Source organism: Rhinoderma darwinii, chromosome 5, assembly GCF_050947455.1.
Source record: "Rhinoderma darwinii isolate aRhiDar2 chromosome 5, aRhiDar2.hap1, whole genome shotgun sequence".
NCBI lineage: Eukaryota > Metazoa > Chordata > Amphibia > Anura > Rhinodermatidae > Rhinoderma > Rhinoderma darwinii.
Window position 1 is genome coordinate 304,874,158 of NC_134691.1, and position 16,853 is coordinate 304,891,010.

Below are 16,853 nucleotides of genomic sequence, written 5' to 3' on the forward strand. Positions count from 1 at the left end.
AGAGAAAGCGTATTCCGCTGTGTTTTATGCCCGCGGCGCTCAATGTCCGCGGGCGAAAAACGGCGCGAAAATCGGCGTGCAGGGAGAGGAAAATCTGCCTCAAACTTCCAAACGGAATTTTGAGGCAGATATTCCTCCTGCAAAATACTCCGTGTGAACATAGCCATACAGTTGAATATGATGGCTGCTGCCAAGATACCAGGGTCCCTGGGCAAAAGATCTAGGGCACTTGCCCCTGGTGCCAGGTGCTAGCAACACTACTGGTGTGACTCATATAATGCTGGAACTATAATCTTTTTCTTCCATATAATTATTTTTTTTTCACAGTTCCTGACTGAGAAGACACTAACTATAATGTATTCATTTTATTTTAACACCTCTTGTCTTTAGGTACTTTTACAAAAAGCTTCTGATTTTCGGCTGTGGTAATTTTTTTCTTTCTTCTTGATTTGTGTTGGTATTTGTTTTTAATTTATTTATTTTTTTCTCAAAAAAAATTTGCACTTTTAGAATTTTTTTTATCTACCTTGGAGAGGAGTTCAATTTCTTAACCAATGAACTTTGAATGTGATCCTTCCTAACCTAAAGTGTTTGCTAACATTAATGGTCCTAAATCTATCTGCCGATATATTCCCAAGAGCGGGCCATTTTGCCACTGATCTTAAATGGTTTACATTTTCCTATCAAGTTCTCTTGAGATTTTTTTGCACAATGTTACATTCCTACAACTCTTATAAATGCTGCTATAAACATGTATTAATGTACTTATATTAAGAGTTGTACATTTTTAGTTTTATACTTTTACAATAAAATACTAAATTAAGCACAAAGTGTGTTCATTGTTTATTACAAAATAAAATTGTATATTTTTGTAAAAACCTGTACCATGTATTTGATCATTGTTGATATGGTTTTGGATTTTTATAATAAAGACATATTTTTTTCAAGGTGGATGTTCATTGTGGTGTTCATTTTCTGTTGTGTACTTTTTGTGCCTTTTTTTCTTTTTTTGCATGCCGATGATTACCCTGTTTTGAGGTTTAAAAACTTCTGACCGCACTATATAGAGGAGATGGGCAGTGTGAGAATACCATTTGTGTCGGTCACTCAAGTTGCCTGGCTGAGAAATCAAGGTTTTATTGTCCCTGGCTTTGCGATCGCAAGTGCCACGGAGGCATCCCCTTGATATTCAAGTGCTCTCCTGGCTGAACGCTCCTCACCCCTTATGCTCTGAGTGATGGCTCTAGCGGTCTCCTGATTGGACGCTAGAGTTGTCACTGAGCAGTGGGGAGGGGCCGGAGCACTTTAACATTAAGAGACAGCCTCCGAAACAGTTGAGACCACGCTTCCGGGGGCATTAAATGTTGATCTCTGTCATGCAACTTGCATGACTGACCCAACCGGTATTATTACGGTTTTGAGGGCTCAAAGCTGCTGATAGATTCCCTTCTAAATGAGCATTGTAACAAAAATGTAATATTTGTGTGGCTGAAAGGTTAACCTCTTTATATAATGCTAGTCCCTCCTTGCACCAAAATAAAACTTTTAAAGATCATCGTAGCAACGCTTCTTGGTGGCAGCAATCAAATAACCTATAATATAAATTGGACTAATAGAGCCTTTGTTAATATTAGATGGCATTTCTTTAGTTGCAATATGATGTGAAAGACAACTCTATGTGAATTCCTTAGGCTGCTGATACACATGGTGGATTTCAACCAATCGTTGAATGAAAATATTCTGCAGTCTTTCTGATGAAATGGTGTGTCTTTCGGATGTCCATCTGAATGGGCATGCTTATGGCGTTGTAGGGTGTTCTAATCTGTATGGCCAATTTAAGTGAAGCAAGAGGTTTTCTGGTTGTCCCAACACAATGCACAGAAAAATTAGAAGAAAAGAAACTAGAATAATCCCAATTGAACATTTAGAGAAGCCTTTTCTTTTTAGTAGTACATGCAAAAGGCCCAAAATAAAATGTAAATTCTTACCTGTAAACATGTGTGAAGTCACTGCTGTATCTTGTAGGTGTCCGGGCCGTTGAATAGAAACAGTCCAGCAATGCACTGGGTGACCACCACAATTCTTAGTGGATCCGCTGTGTACTCCTGCTGTCACTGAATCTCGTCCCGGCTGCTTACTGGAAATGATGTATGGCTGTTCCCAACCCGTCAATTTTGCCTCTGCATGCAATGGGGTGAAAGAAAACGGAGCATGCGATCCATATTAATATATCTAGTATGGATCTGACTTGTCTAGATCAAAGTCAATTGAGCAGAATCAAAAGAAAGAAAACCAGGAAGAGGAAAGCCGTAGTATAATGTAACTCCAACAAACAGAGAAAAAGTGATCACCGCCAGTCATCTATATAATAACATAGGAACAGCCCCATACCCCTACATGTGTAATCCTGTAATGACACGGACATCACTTAGCACATGCTGAAGTATTGTTTCCTCTGGACAGAACAATGGCAACCAGTTATATATTTATATAGTACCATAAACTTCAAGGGTGTTATACTTGTGAAATAGAGGGGATTGATGACGTAGCATATTAATGTACACAAGAGAGTACTGTCCAAAGGAACTTACAATCTACAATCAAATGCAAAATAAAAATGCTGAAAAATGAGATTTCCACACATAAGAGCACTTTCTAAATGAGAAGGGATGACTCCGCAGATACACCACCCTGCAAGCTATGAGAACAGTGCAGCGAGGCTGACTTGGAGGGGGAGGGGGATATATTACAGTTACGCCATGTCCTAATTGATGCCAGTGCTTATGAGGCTGGGACCCTTTAAAAAGGACCTGTCACTTGCTCGAAAAACTGCTGCTGCCATCTCCGTTAGATTGCGGGTGACGCAGCCCCCACTGTTCCTGAGAGATCCATGCCATTACTTTGGATTCTTGATATGCAAATAAGGCCTTTGAATGTCAAGTGTGTGGTTAACACCGCTCACTTGCCAAGGGGTAACCGCCCACATGGCAGCCAAAAGCCTCATTTGCATATCAGGCACCAAAACTAATTACATCAATATCCCAAGAAAGGTGGCGGCAAGAAAAAAAAAAGTCACCGGAATCGGTGAGGTGCCAATGATCTAGCAGATGTCAGCTGCAGGTTTTTTTCAGGCATGTGACCGGTCCTCTTTAAAATTGGAAACTCTTTTTTAATAGGTTATATTTACCATCATTACATTGTGGGCTGCAATAATTTTTTACAGGTAAAAAGTCATTGCAGTAGGCATAATGTTGGCTAAACTTGCTGATTTTGGGGGGATGGGTTGACTAATGTGTATGGAGGTGCCTCGTCTCGCCCCCCCCCCCCCTATTGGCAGATGTCAGGTGAAAGATAGAGCATGTTGTTTTGTTTTTTTTCCTGCGAGAGTTTAAGCTGCAGCCAGCGGCTTATTCCCTTCTCCCCCTTAACGATAACATGTTGTGCCAAGCGTGCTCGTTAATAGTTCAGTCGGGAGGAATAGCTGTTGGCTGAACAAGTGTTTGCTTTTTCAAAAATAAAGCTTCCCGTTTGTTCCATTAAGGAATTGCATGTGTCTCTACTGTTCTTTTTCTTCCTTCTATCGTTGTATATAACACTGGCGCCATTGCATAGCATCAGTCTGAATCCGGTTTTAGTGACATGCTTTTCTATGGGGGATTTATGTGTCACTCATACAGGTACCAGAACTTCCTGTATAATGAAATTGCATGGATTGTACCACATGCTCTCCACAGGGGGGGACAGGAACGCCTATTATAATTACTGCTGATGATTAGGCAAGCTCCTGCCACACACAGCCCCCTGTACATAGCGCCAGACACAGCCCCCCTGTAGATAGCTCCACACAGCCCCCCTGTAGATAGCTCCACACACAGCCCCCCTGTAGATAGCTCCACACACAGCCCCCCTGTAGATAGCGCCACACACAGCCCCCTGTAGATAGCGCGCCACACAGCCCCCCCTGTAGATAGCGCCAGACACAGCCGCCCTGTAGATAGCGCCACACACAGCCCTCATGTACATAGCGCCACACAGCCCCCTGTAGATAGCGCCACACACAGCCCCCTGTAGATAGCTCCAGATACAGCCCCCCTGTAGATAGCTCCAGACAGCCCCCCTGTAGATTGCCCCACACACAGCCCCCCTGTAGATTGCCCCACACACAGCCCCCCTGTAGATTGCCCCACACACAGCCCCCTGTAGATAGCGCCACACACAGCCCCCTGTAGATAGCGCCACACACAGCCCCCCCTGTAGATAGCGCCAGACACAGCCACCCTGTAGATAGCGCCACACACAGCCCCCCTGTAGATAGCGCCACACACAGCCCTAATGTACATAGCTCCACACAGCCCCCTGTAGATAGCGCCACACACAGCCCCCCTGTAGATGGCTCCACACACAGCCCCCATGTAGATAGCTCCACACGCAGCCCCCCTGTAGGTAGCGCAACACAACCCCCTTATACTTTGTGCCACAATGCCGCCAGAGCGGAGAGAGGTAGAGGTAGCCTACTGCTGCCACTCCGCTCTGCTTTGACGTCACTCACCGTCCGAAGAAGGTAGGAGTCTTGCAGCAGCGTTCTCACTGGTGTCGATGCCGGCACGGGAATGGACCAGTCCAGTCACCTGACCGGTGAGGACAGATGACAGGTCAGGTGACTGGACTGGTCCACTCCCGTGCCGGCATCGATCCAAGTGAGAACACCGCCGCAAGACTCCTGCCTTCTTCTGATCGCTGCTGCAGTCGTCTGGCATGCAGGGCGCCTGTCAGCAGCGATCAGCTGTTTTGATGCAGCGCCCAGCGGGACATATTGCAGACCGCCCAGGACGGCGGGACCCCAGTGAGAAACCGGGACTGTCCCGCCGGATCTAGAAAGGTTGGGAGGTATGGCTTTCGGGTTACGGCGCCTGACTGGTAAGTACTCAAAACGATGTATATATTTCAGTCTTTTAATTGCAAATGACACTACGCGTTTCAGGACCGGACAGGTCCCTTCCTCAGGCTCGTACCCAGGAAGGGACCTGTCCGGTCCTGAAACGCGTAGTGTTATTTGCAATAAAAGGACTGAAATATATACATCGTTTTGAGTACTTACCTGTCAGGCGCCGTGTCCCGAAAGCTGCAACTTTTCCTTCACTTCCTGTACATCTCTGGCCTCGTCTCTTAGTGTATATAAGAGAATACCGAGGAAAGTATAATCACGCTGTCCTCCCAGAAGGCAGAGATGGTAATGATACTTACTGCTCATGTGATGCTGTGCTCTGGGGGTGTTGTGAGAGTCAAACTAGAACACTTACAGCAGTTATTTGATGTTTCTTTCTCACACTTTTGAAAAAGTTGGAAAATGTTTTGTGCACGATACACAACAACTTATACCTCTTAGGACTCATTCAGGGGAGCGTAATAATCGTCCGTGTGCTGTCCGTTGAAATAAATAACAGAACACGGATCCATTCGTTTCAATGGGGCTATTCAGACATGCATGCGTTTTCACGCAGTGAGTGTCCGTTGCGTGAAACTCAATGCATCTCCTATACTAGTGCGTTTTTGTACACCTTGTCGCCCATTGAAGTCTATGGGTGCATGAAAACCACGGACGGCATCCGTGTGCTCTCTGTGGCGACATTTCTGGCAAAACATTGTGTTTTCTATTATGAAGAGAAGCCACAACGCAAGTGCCTCAGGGATTGTTTTTTTTTTTTTTTTAGAGATATGAAATCTACATTGATCAAATCCACACAGACAAAGGCTGCAGAAAAGATAAAGGGAACCTGACATTGCTTTTGCTTTGCAGAATAATTATCCGCTAATAAAGGCAATTTTTAAATGAATAGTTATATAGCGAATTGCCACCATAACAACTTCACAGGAAAGGTAATAAATGTTTAATCGTGGAGATCCCCACTCATCAAGAGAACAGGGGTCCCAAATACCTTGTTTGACTGCAGCGGCGGTCATGCATGCCTCTATATTTACCACTGTGGAACTGACAGAGATAGCCGAGCACAGGATTGTTGCTCCATTCAAACAGGGATCTCGGGGCCGCTGTTCGCTTGAACGTTGGGTGTTCTAGTGGTTAGACCCCCTGCGATCAAACACTTCTCACCTATCCTGTGAATAGGTGATACATTGTTATAGTCGATAACCCCTTTAAGTAGTTCTCTAAGGAGCTGATCACACTGTTTTTGCAGGATGCCCGTCCTGCTGCATTTTGTTACCATTGACCTCTATTGTTAGAAAAATAGGATCAGTGTGGATCCTGTTCTTCAATAGGACAGAAAAAAAAAAATCTGCCTGCATTTTGTTGTTGTCCTGTTACAAAGGTAAATTTGACAAAAGAAAAAAACAGTACCGTTCAACAGGATGCAAACGTGTGACTCTAGCCTACCATCATTGCAGTTGTATGACATGAGTAAAAAGTGTCTCCCCCTGTGTACGGTCTTGCAGGTCAGCCCCATGTAAGTAAATTGTGGTGAGCTGCAGTACTGCACACAGACCTTTTTTTTTTTGTTCTTCTTCTTAGTACCGGACAACCAACCTGCACCTGTCGAAATCCGCTACCATGCTATTATTTTAAATGCCAAAATGCAAGATACATTTAACAAAGTTGTTAATATATGTTTTGCCTTCAAAGATGCACATTAATTGACTTTTAGAAATTCAATTTTATAAATGACTGTAAGAAAAATTATTTACCTTGAATTAGTTCAGTGTTTTACAGATGACAATTTATATTTTTAATATTAAATTAAATGAAAAGGAGCATGTCCTCGCCAATATTAGATTACAGTTTAAAACTAGTGCTGCCTCAGAGTTATTGGTTACTATCCCATTTGACCACCAGGTGGTAGTGTTGCACAGAGTTGTGCTCGATTAGACTTCCCATATAATATTATCTACACTCCTCAACATTGAAATTAAAGCACCAAGAAGGGCAAGCCGTAAGGAAGTAGCAGGTGTCGCTGAGATCTGCAAATTATGACATTTTCAAGCACCTCGCTCCAATCTGTGGCATGTGGAGGGGACAGAAAAACCAGATTGAAAGCAAAGTTTTTTAGCCACATAAAACCTCAAAAATTGGATCAATTGGTGTGGGATGATGGTGCGATGCCTCCTGTTCATTGACGTGTCTGTTATCGCTACTTGTTGCAAGCTGAGAGGGGCAGAATTCTTGGTTTATCACCCCAGCAGATTTCGACGGGCCTAGGCCAAGATGTCAGCACTGTTCAAGCTTGCATGTCCCGGAGGTTGGGAGAAAGAGAGCGAATAGGAATGACAGCAAGAGGTGCACAGAGCGAACCTCTGCACGGCTGGGTTGTCTGATTGGAAGAATGGCAACAAAAGAGGGATTCAGGCAGCACATCCAGCAATGGAGCTTTTATTCACCCATGCAACATTTCAGCTCCTCAGAGCTTTTCTCAAACGTGCTTGACAAAAGCTCTGAGGAGCTGAATCTTCGCATGGGTGAATAAAAGCTCCATTGCTGCCTGAATCCCTCTTTTGTTGCCATTGTGTTGGACGGTTGGTTCTAGCCCTATTGGGCTTTGCATTCCTAGTTTTTGCTCATTATTCTGGTGTTGTAACTTTCATGTTGTTTGATGGAAGAATGGCGCGTAGTGATCCATTCTGTACTGCAAGTGAAATTGGACTTCACATCCCAAGCCTAGGGCGGCAACCAGTGTCGATACAAACCATCAGAAGGCCTTTGCACGACATTGGGCTACAAGCAAGACCACCTACAGGTGTTCCATTGACCACATGCCACCGCTCTCAAAGGCTATCATGGTGCACAGCAAGACTGCAACCGAGGCTGGAGTGGAGGTCTATCCTCTTGAGCAATGAGCCCGCTTTTGTCACGAATGGAATGTTAGCCGGAGATTGGTCTGGGGACCATATGGGCAACGCCATGAAGAGACATTCACAAGGGAACGTCACATCGGTCCTACTCCCGGGATTATGGTGTGGGGTGGCATAATGTACGGTAGCCGGACCCCTCTAGTCTTTATTTCTGGTACACTAACAGCTCGGCGTTACATTGGTTTGGTAATGGAACCAGTGGTATGGCCATTTCACCAAAGTGTCTTAGAAGCAGTTTTTCAACAAGACAACGCCAGGCCGCATGTTGCTCGTGCTACTGTGAGTGGCCTAAACCTGCTACCATGGCCTGCAGCGTCTCCAGACTTGTCTCCCATCGAACACATCTGGGACGTCATTGGTCGGCAATTACAACGGGAACTGCCAGCAGCCAGTCTTGATGATTTGCATGCCCAAGTGCATTCAACGTGGTATAACATTCCTCAGACAACCATAAATAACCTCGTTGACAGCATGCCAAGGCGTGTAAGTGCATGGATTTCTGCGCATGGCACTCATACTCAATACTGAATAAATTAAGATGTTTGGAATATTTTGTATCCATTTTTTTTTGTCATTTGCTTATCATTAACGTGTCTATAGATGATGCCGCAGTTTCACTGTTAAGGAGTGTATGTTATCAGTCTTGTGCAGTAAAGAGCCACGTAACCAATGCGCAATGTTCTCCAAATGTTTAAAATCTTATAAAAAGTTATAACTCATGTATCTGCTCATGTTTATGAACTGAACATGTAAAACACACACAACTCCTTTAGGACTATCTTCATGTTAGCAATTTTCTAAATAACATTTTTAAAAAAAAATTCTAGGAAAACACAGACAAACATTTCCGTTAATGGCTTCATTGGTTTCAGTTGGATTTTATTCTGACTAATGCGAGTTGGTTTCAATTTGTCTCTGTTCCATTAGGACATTTTTGTATGCTTTCCATATCAATCTATTAAAAATGGAAGTGTGATGCTAGTGTGAACAGAGCCTAATATTGTTACTTGGTACTTTGTGTGAAATGTAAATGCTGATAGTTTTTAACACTAGATGGCGCCATTCACAAGGTTTTCTTCAACACTAAGAAATGCAGCCTGGATAATGTGTCCTTAGGCCTCATGCACACAAACATTTTTTTGCGTCCGCAATCTGCGGGTGAATTGTGGACCCATTTAATTCCATGCGCTCATGCACACGACCATGGTTTCCATGGTCTGTGGATTGGCCGGAAACCCGGATAGCAAAAAGATAGGTCATTATACGGGCTGCATTTGTGGTCCGGGCTCATTGAAATCAATGTGTGCACGGTCCGTGATTTGCGGGCGTCCCCTCGGATGACACACCGCGGCCGTCCGTGCCGCAATCACGGGCTGTGCACAAGGCTACGGTCGTTTTCATGAGGCCGTACTTCCCTGTTGAAGAGAAAGTAGTATAAACTCATATTTTAAGCTTGTATAAAATAAGAAGATAATGAAAGGCAGATTGTGGATGTTTCATTGTATTTATAATTTATTTCACATTGCAGTTTTTTTTAAAACTAAGTTTACATGTTTATTTTTCTTGTCCGGGTTAGTAGTAAGTAGCACTTCTAAATTTCTATATAATACAGAATTACAATATTACAACAAGGCTTATTCTTTGTATAATCAGCTGGTTTGATAGCTTAGCCCGGGTTCACACGCAGCGTAAATACTGCAGATTTTCCTCAATGTAAATTGTTGTGGAAAATTCTGCAGCATAATACAGTAGCAGCAAAGTGGATAAGATTTAAATAATCTCATCCACACGCTGTGTAAATGATAAGCAGAAAAAACGCTCTGAAGTTGACCTGCGATGCGTTTTTTTTAATCCGCAGCATGTGAATTGTGTTTACATAAATGCTGCTTTTTTTGTTGTGGGTTTTCCCCATTGAATTTTAAAAAAAGGGTGTTATTTAAAAAAAAATAAAATATCTATGTTCTGACATGTAAGATTGTGGGGTCTGGGTGCTGAGACCACCACTGATCAGTAGAATGAAGAGGACGCAGTGCTCTGCTTATGCTGTGCCCATTTGCTTTCTGATGACTTTCCTTGGACCTGAGTACAAGTAAAATAATGTCTACTAGCTTTTATAGCCGGCGTTGCTCGGGAGGTTGACTTACGGTATAGATAGAGTAAAAGCTCACTATTTAAATACCTAATTACGTGTTGTAAGGCCCCATGCAAACGACCGTAGGATTTGTCTGTAATTACGGCCCCATTCACTTCTATTGCCCATGGACACCTTCCTGTATATTTACAGGAAGGTGTCCGTGCCATAGAAAGGCTCCGCAAAAGATAAGACATGTCCTGTTTTTGCTTTTTATGGATCGTGCTCCCATACTTTACGTGGGAGCACGACCCGCATAATAATTAGAGAGTATTAACAGTTAACTTACCTGCTTCTTCCTCCAGTCCGGCCTCCCGGGATGACGTTTCATCCCATGTGACCGCTGCAGCCCATCACAGGCCAATCACAGGCTGCAGCGGTCACATGAACTGCCGCGTCATCCAGGGAGGTCGGACTGGATGTCAAGAGGGACACCGTCACCAAGACAACGGTACGTATGAACTTTTACTTTCAATCGTTGCGGAAACTCTGCCCGAAAGGGCTGCCCCTTCTCTCTTTCCAGCACTGATAGAGAGAAGGGGCTGCCAATTAGTGCAGAGAACACGGGTCCGTAAGTACGGGTGAAATACTGGTGACACCGGACACAATGTTATTGGAAGCACCATTAAATATCCTTAACACTATGATCACATGATCAAAAAAAAAATGTATTCCCTTTAGGAAATAAAAGTCCTAAGCCAGTGCTCCTAGACTAAACTACGGAGTGGTGGATGAGGGGCGGGGACTTCTGATTCATGCCAATTTGGCATCATTTTTCCTCGCTCCTCATCTTTACCATTAGTCCCTCCATCGCTCAGTGCTTCTCCATGCATTTTAGTCCCTCCATCGCTCAGTGCTTCTCCATGCATTTTAGTCCCTTAATTATACGAGACAGGACAACTGTCCTGCCTCTGTGTAAACCCGCTGTGTCCAACATCGCAGTGCTGCTGTATTAGGCAATTCAGCGAGGAAAGATGTACGTTGCAGCCAATTATGGGCTGCCACGTCATCAATAGTGGGCGGAGCCTGTCAGTGCAATCCGTTACTTGGGGAACGCGTGTCCAATCCAAAATATCTATTCCCTGATTTTAAACCAATGAAAAATCGGACTTCAAACAAACAAACTTTCGAAAATATATTTAAGATGGCCTTTAGGCCAGGATCACACATGCAGTTTTCAGTGCAGTTTTTGAGCCTAACACAGAAGTGGACACAAAAGAACAGAGATGCCTCAGTTTTTTCTTAATACCTTTCCTTTCTTTTTGATCCATTTCTGCCTTTGGCTCAAAAAACAGCATAAAAAAATGTTTTAAAACTGTGTGTGTGATCCTGGCCTTCATCATTTCTACAAGGAAAGCAGACGGACAGAAGCCAAATGGGCATGGCCACAGCCTGTTTGTTCTTTTGATGGGTGGGGGTCTGAACCCCACCTATTGCAACTTATGCAAAACATTTTCACAAATGACTCAATGGCACGTTAAAAATCTAATACAGTGAACTTTGTGTCTGTTTGACAACTGTCAATTCTGTCTTGCTGTAACCAGCAAGGGTAGCCACTAGGTGGCAGTATTTGAAAGCACAGACTAAAACAGGAGCATTATTTTCCTGATACCATATTATTCACTGACTATGATTGCTCAGTTTTGTGCAGCTTATCTTCTATATATTTTCGAAAGTTTGTTTGTTTGAAGCCCGATTTTTCATTGGTTTAAAATCAGGGCATAGCTATTTTTGATTGGACACGCGTTCCCCAGGTAACGGATTGCACTGACAGGCTCCACCCCCTAATGATGACGTGGCAGCCCATAATTGGCTACAACGTACATCTTTCCTCGCTGAATTGCCTAATACAGCAGCACTGCGATGTTGGCCACAGCGGGTTTACACAGAGGCAGGGCAGTTGTCCTGTCTCGTATAATTAAGGGACTAAAATGCATGGAGAAGCACTGAGCGATGGAGGGACTAATGGTAAAGATGAGGAGCGAGGAAAAATGATGCCAAATGGGCATGAATCAGAAGTCCCTGCCCCTCATCCACCACTCCGTAGTTTAGTCTAGGAGCACTGGCTTAGGACTTTTATTTCCTAAAGGGTATACATTTGTTTTGATCATGTGATCATAGTGTTAAGGATATTTAATGGTGCTTCCAATAACATTGTGTCCGGTGTCACCAGTATTTCACCCGTACTTACGGACCCGTTTTCTCTGCACTAATCGGCAGCCCCTTCTCTCTATCAGTGCTGGAAAGAGAGAAGGGGCAGCCCTTTCGGACAGAGTTTCTGCAACGATTGAAAGTAAAAGAAGTTCATACGTACCGTTGTCTTTGTGACGGTGTCCCTCTCTTGACATCCAGTCCGACCTCCCTGGATGACGCGGCAGTCCATGTGACCGCTGCAGCCTGTGATTGGCCTGTGATTGGCTGCAGCGGTCACATGGGATGAAACGTCATCCCGGGAGGCCGGACTGGAGGAAGAAGCAGGTAAGTTAACTTTTAATACTCTCTAATTATTATGCGGGTCGTGCTCCCACGTAAAGTATGGGAGCACGATCCATAAAAAGCAAAAACAGGACATGTCTTATCTTTTGCGGAGCCTTTCTATGGCACGGACACCTTCCTGTAAATATACAGGAAGGTGTCCATGGGCAATAGAAGTGAATGGGGCCGTAATTACGGACAAATTCTACGGTCGTTTGCATGGGACCTTACAACACGTAACTGGGTATTTAAATAGTGAGCTTTTACTCTATCTATACCGTAAGTCAACCTCCCGAGCAACGCCGGGTATAAAAGCTAGTTTGCTATAAAGTGCACGTTTTTTACTTGGAAACTACTGGGGTTATCAAGGACTGAAATCATAGCTCCACTTTCACTGAGGTTTGTGCGCGTCTTTTAAAAAAATCTATCGTTTGATCCTCAGTAACAAGCTACACGCTTGTTTCTTAGGGTATGTTCACACGACAGCGTCCGTAACGGCTGAAATTACGGGGATGTTTTCGCCTGAAAACATCCCCGTAATTTCAGCCGTAACGGCATGTGCAGGCGCTTGAACGCCGCTTCCATTACGGACGTAATTGGCGCTGCTATTCATTGGAGTGAATGAATAACGGCTCCAATTACGGCCAAAGAAGTGACAGGTCACTTCTTTGACGCGGGCGTCTATTTACGCGCCGTCATTTGACAGCGGCGCGTAAATATACGCCTCGTGTGAACAGACAAACGTCTGCAAATTGCTTTCAATGGGCAGATGTTTGTCAACGCTATTGAGGCGCTATTTTCGGACGTAATTCGGGGCAAAAACGCCCGAATTACGATTGTAATTAGTGCGTGTGAACATACCCTTAGCATAAGTCCTGCACCATATGTATTAAATGTATGTGAACTTACACTTTAATTAAAAAACGCAATATATAATTTTGACTCTAGGATCAAAACTCAATACAGAATATATTCCACTCTCGATGTGATGAATGTTACTGAATCGCAGACTAAATGGGCACGGCCGCACAGATTCACCCAATTGACACAATCAAAGGAATATCTCCGAACGCTGTTTGTCAGAGGTTTTAATAACATCAACTTATCTCATTGGGAAGCGCTTGCTCCGGCAGGACCACTTTACAGGAAATGGCTCTGTTTCTAGATCAGTGGGCGTCCCAGCATCCAGACTCACGCCACTCAGACTTTCATGATGTGTCATAATGGTGAGTTCTGGGAGAAACCATTCACACCAGCGTGACAGATTTACGCGCGTAAAAGCCGCACATAATCTGTCCGTGTGCATTTCATTTTTGCATCAGTGTGCTTTGCGTGTGGCATGTGTTTTGCACTTTTTTTTTACAATGTAATTGCGTGAAACACACACAGCAGACGAATTTGCGTCCGTGTGCTGTCCGTGGTTTTCACAAACCCGTTGACTTCTATTAGGCGGCTAGGTGCATGAAAACGCACTAATATAGGACATGCAGTGAGTTTCACGCAACCGACTCTTGCTGCATGAAAATTCACGCAAGTGGGAATAGCACCATTGAAATCAATGGGGCCGCATGCTGTGCGTTGTTTCAATGCGCAGCGCACGGATGAGATTCACGCTCGTCTGAATGAGTCCTTAGGGGTTAATGCACACAGGACAAATCTGCTGTGCATTTTCCGCACAGATTTGTTCACGGATAATGCTCAGTGGAATACAGTAGCAGTCGAGTGGAAGAGATTTTTTAAATTCTCATTTACATGCTGCAGAATTGTTCAGCACAGGATTCTTTCAAATTATGTTGCGGATTTGACACAGATTTGTTGAGGATTTTCCTGATTGACTTCATTAGGGCAGTCAAAATCTGCAACAAATACGCAATAAGGCCTGATTCACACGAACGTGTTAAACTTCCGTGGGACGGCCGTTGAAACAGCGGCCGTCCCACAGACCTATGTAATTCAATGTGGCCATTCACACAGCCGTTGTTTCATCAGACCGTGTGAAGGGTCCGTGGGAAAATAGGACATGTCCTATGTTTTCACGCATCACTCCATAGACTCTCATCTATGGGGGATGCGTGACATCGCGTTCCCCAGCACTGAGCACGGATGCACCTCGGATGTGAAAAACTGCAGTTTTTCACGTCCGAGATGCGCAGCGCTCGTGTGAATCAAGCCTAAGGCCGGGTTTACAGGAGCGTGTGCGTTTTGCGCTTGCAAAAAACGCAGCGTTTTGTGTGCGCAAAAGGCACTTAACAGCTCCGTGTGGCATCAGCATATGATGCGCGGCTGCGTGCTTTTCGCGCAGCCGCCATCATTATGACACTCCGTTTTGATGTTTGTAAACAGAAAAGCACGTGGTGCTTCCGTGTGGCATGCGTGCTTTTCACACACCCATTGACTTCAATGGGTGCGTGATGCGCGAGCAACGCAGAAATATAGGACATGTCGTGAGTTTTACGCAACGGACTAACATTGCGTAAAAATCAAGGACTGTCTGCACGAACCCATAGACTAACATAGGTCCGTACGACGCGCGTTAAAATCACGCGCGTCACACGGACGTATAACACGCTCGTGTAAATGAGGCCTAAGGGTAGGAACACACACGGCTTAAACACTGCGGATTTTCCGCAACAAATGCAATGCGGAAAATCCACAGCGTATTCCAGTAGCAGCAGTGTGGGTGAGAGTTCAACAAATCTCGTCCCCACACAGTGGAAAAAGGCAGCCAAAAAAAAAAAGCAAATAAATTGAATTGCGTTGCGGTTTCTTTATCCGCAGCATGTAAATTAATGCTGCCGAATCGCAGCTCTTCTGTTGCAGGTTTTCCCCATTGAACTCAATGGGGTGCTTAAATCCGCAACAAAGTAGTATGTGTTGTGACATTTGCAACGGTATCACATCGAAAATCGCAAATAAGTAAACAAAAAGAAGTTATACTTACCCAGAGTTCCCTGCTTCTTCTCCAGTCCGGCATCCAAGGATGATGTTTCAGCCCATGTGACCGCTGCAGCAAATCACAGGCTGCAGCTGTCACATGGCCTGCAACATCATCTCAGCAGGCCGGACTACGCACAGAGAAGAGGGAGGGGGTAAGTATGAACAGGTTTTTCTATTATTCCGGCGCTGCCTTATGCAGCCGAAACTCCGCCGCAAAAACGCACCACTGCGTGGTGCGATTTTTCAGACTATATTCCTTGCAGTTTTCAGGGCGAAGATGCTGCGCAACTTGACGCAGTGTATCCGCCCTGAACACGCTATGTGTGTTCCTACCCTGAAATGTATTGTTGGGGATCTACAACAAAATCTGCAATTGCAGATTTTAAACCCATGGACTTTATTTTTTCTTCTTCTATTCAGAATCTATAGGAAAATCTGTAGGGGCAAATCCTCAAAAAATACACACCACAATCCCCACGATTTGGTACTGATTTGCCGCTGGGAATTTGCTGCAGTAATTTTCCACAGCAAATCCGTCCCGTGAGCATTTACCCTAAGGCTGGGTTCACACGACCTATTTTCAGGCGTAAACGAGGCGTATTATGCCTCGTTTTACGCCTGAAAATAGGGCTACAATACGTTGGCAAACATCTGCCCATTCATTTGAATGGGTTTGCCGACGTATTGTGCAGACGACCTGTAATTTACGCGTCGTCGTTTGACAGCTGTCAAACGACGACACGTAAATGGACTGCTTCGGCAAAGAAGTGCAGGGCACTTCTTTGCAACATAATTTGAGCTGTTCTTCATTGAACTCAATGAAGCACAGCTCAAGATTTACGAGCGTCTCAGACGGCTCGCAAAATGCGAGGAGGAGCATTTACGTGTGAAACGAGGCAGCTGTTAACAGTCTGTCTTTTCACACGTAAATGCCTCTCATCGTGTGAACATACCCTAAATGTGAATCTGTCACAACATTATCGCCTATGAAATAAATATAATGGGGTGTACATGTCCTCTAGATAATGCTGATAGGGGAGCCCCAAATCCTTTCCTGCTGGATGCAATTTGGGGAGTCCATAGCCGAGAGGAGGAACCAGTTCTTGTCATGTGAAGCTCTTCATCCAATCACCCGGCTTATGTTGTAATTGGTTTAAAAGCATCACATGACAAATGCCACTTCCTCTCTGCTGAGGTCTCCCCCAAGCATTAATAGCAATGTCACAAGGATAGCTGTTGGCGAATCAATCTCCCCTATACAGCATTTTATAAAATAAGCGGTTACCCCGCCCCCAGCATTGTGTGGAGGACCCGTACACCCACTATTTATTGTTTATTTAATAGAGGAAAACATAGTGAAAGTTCCCTTTAAGTGCAATGCATTACCACCAGCTCACAGTTGTATTTACAGATCCAACCTATAGGCCGAAAAGTGAATGGAGTGCTTGGG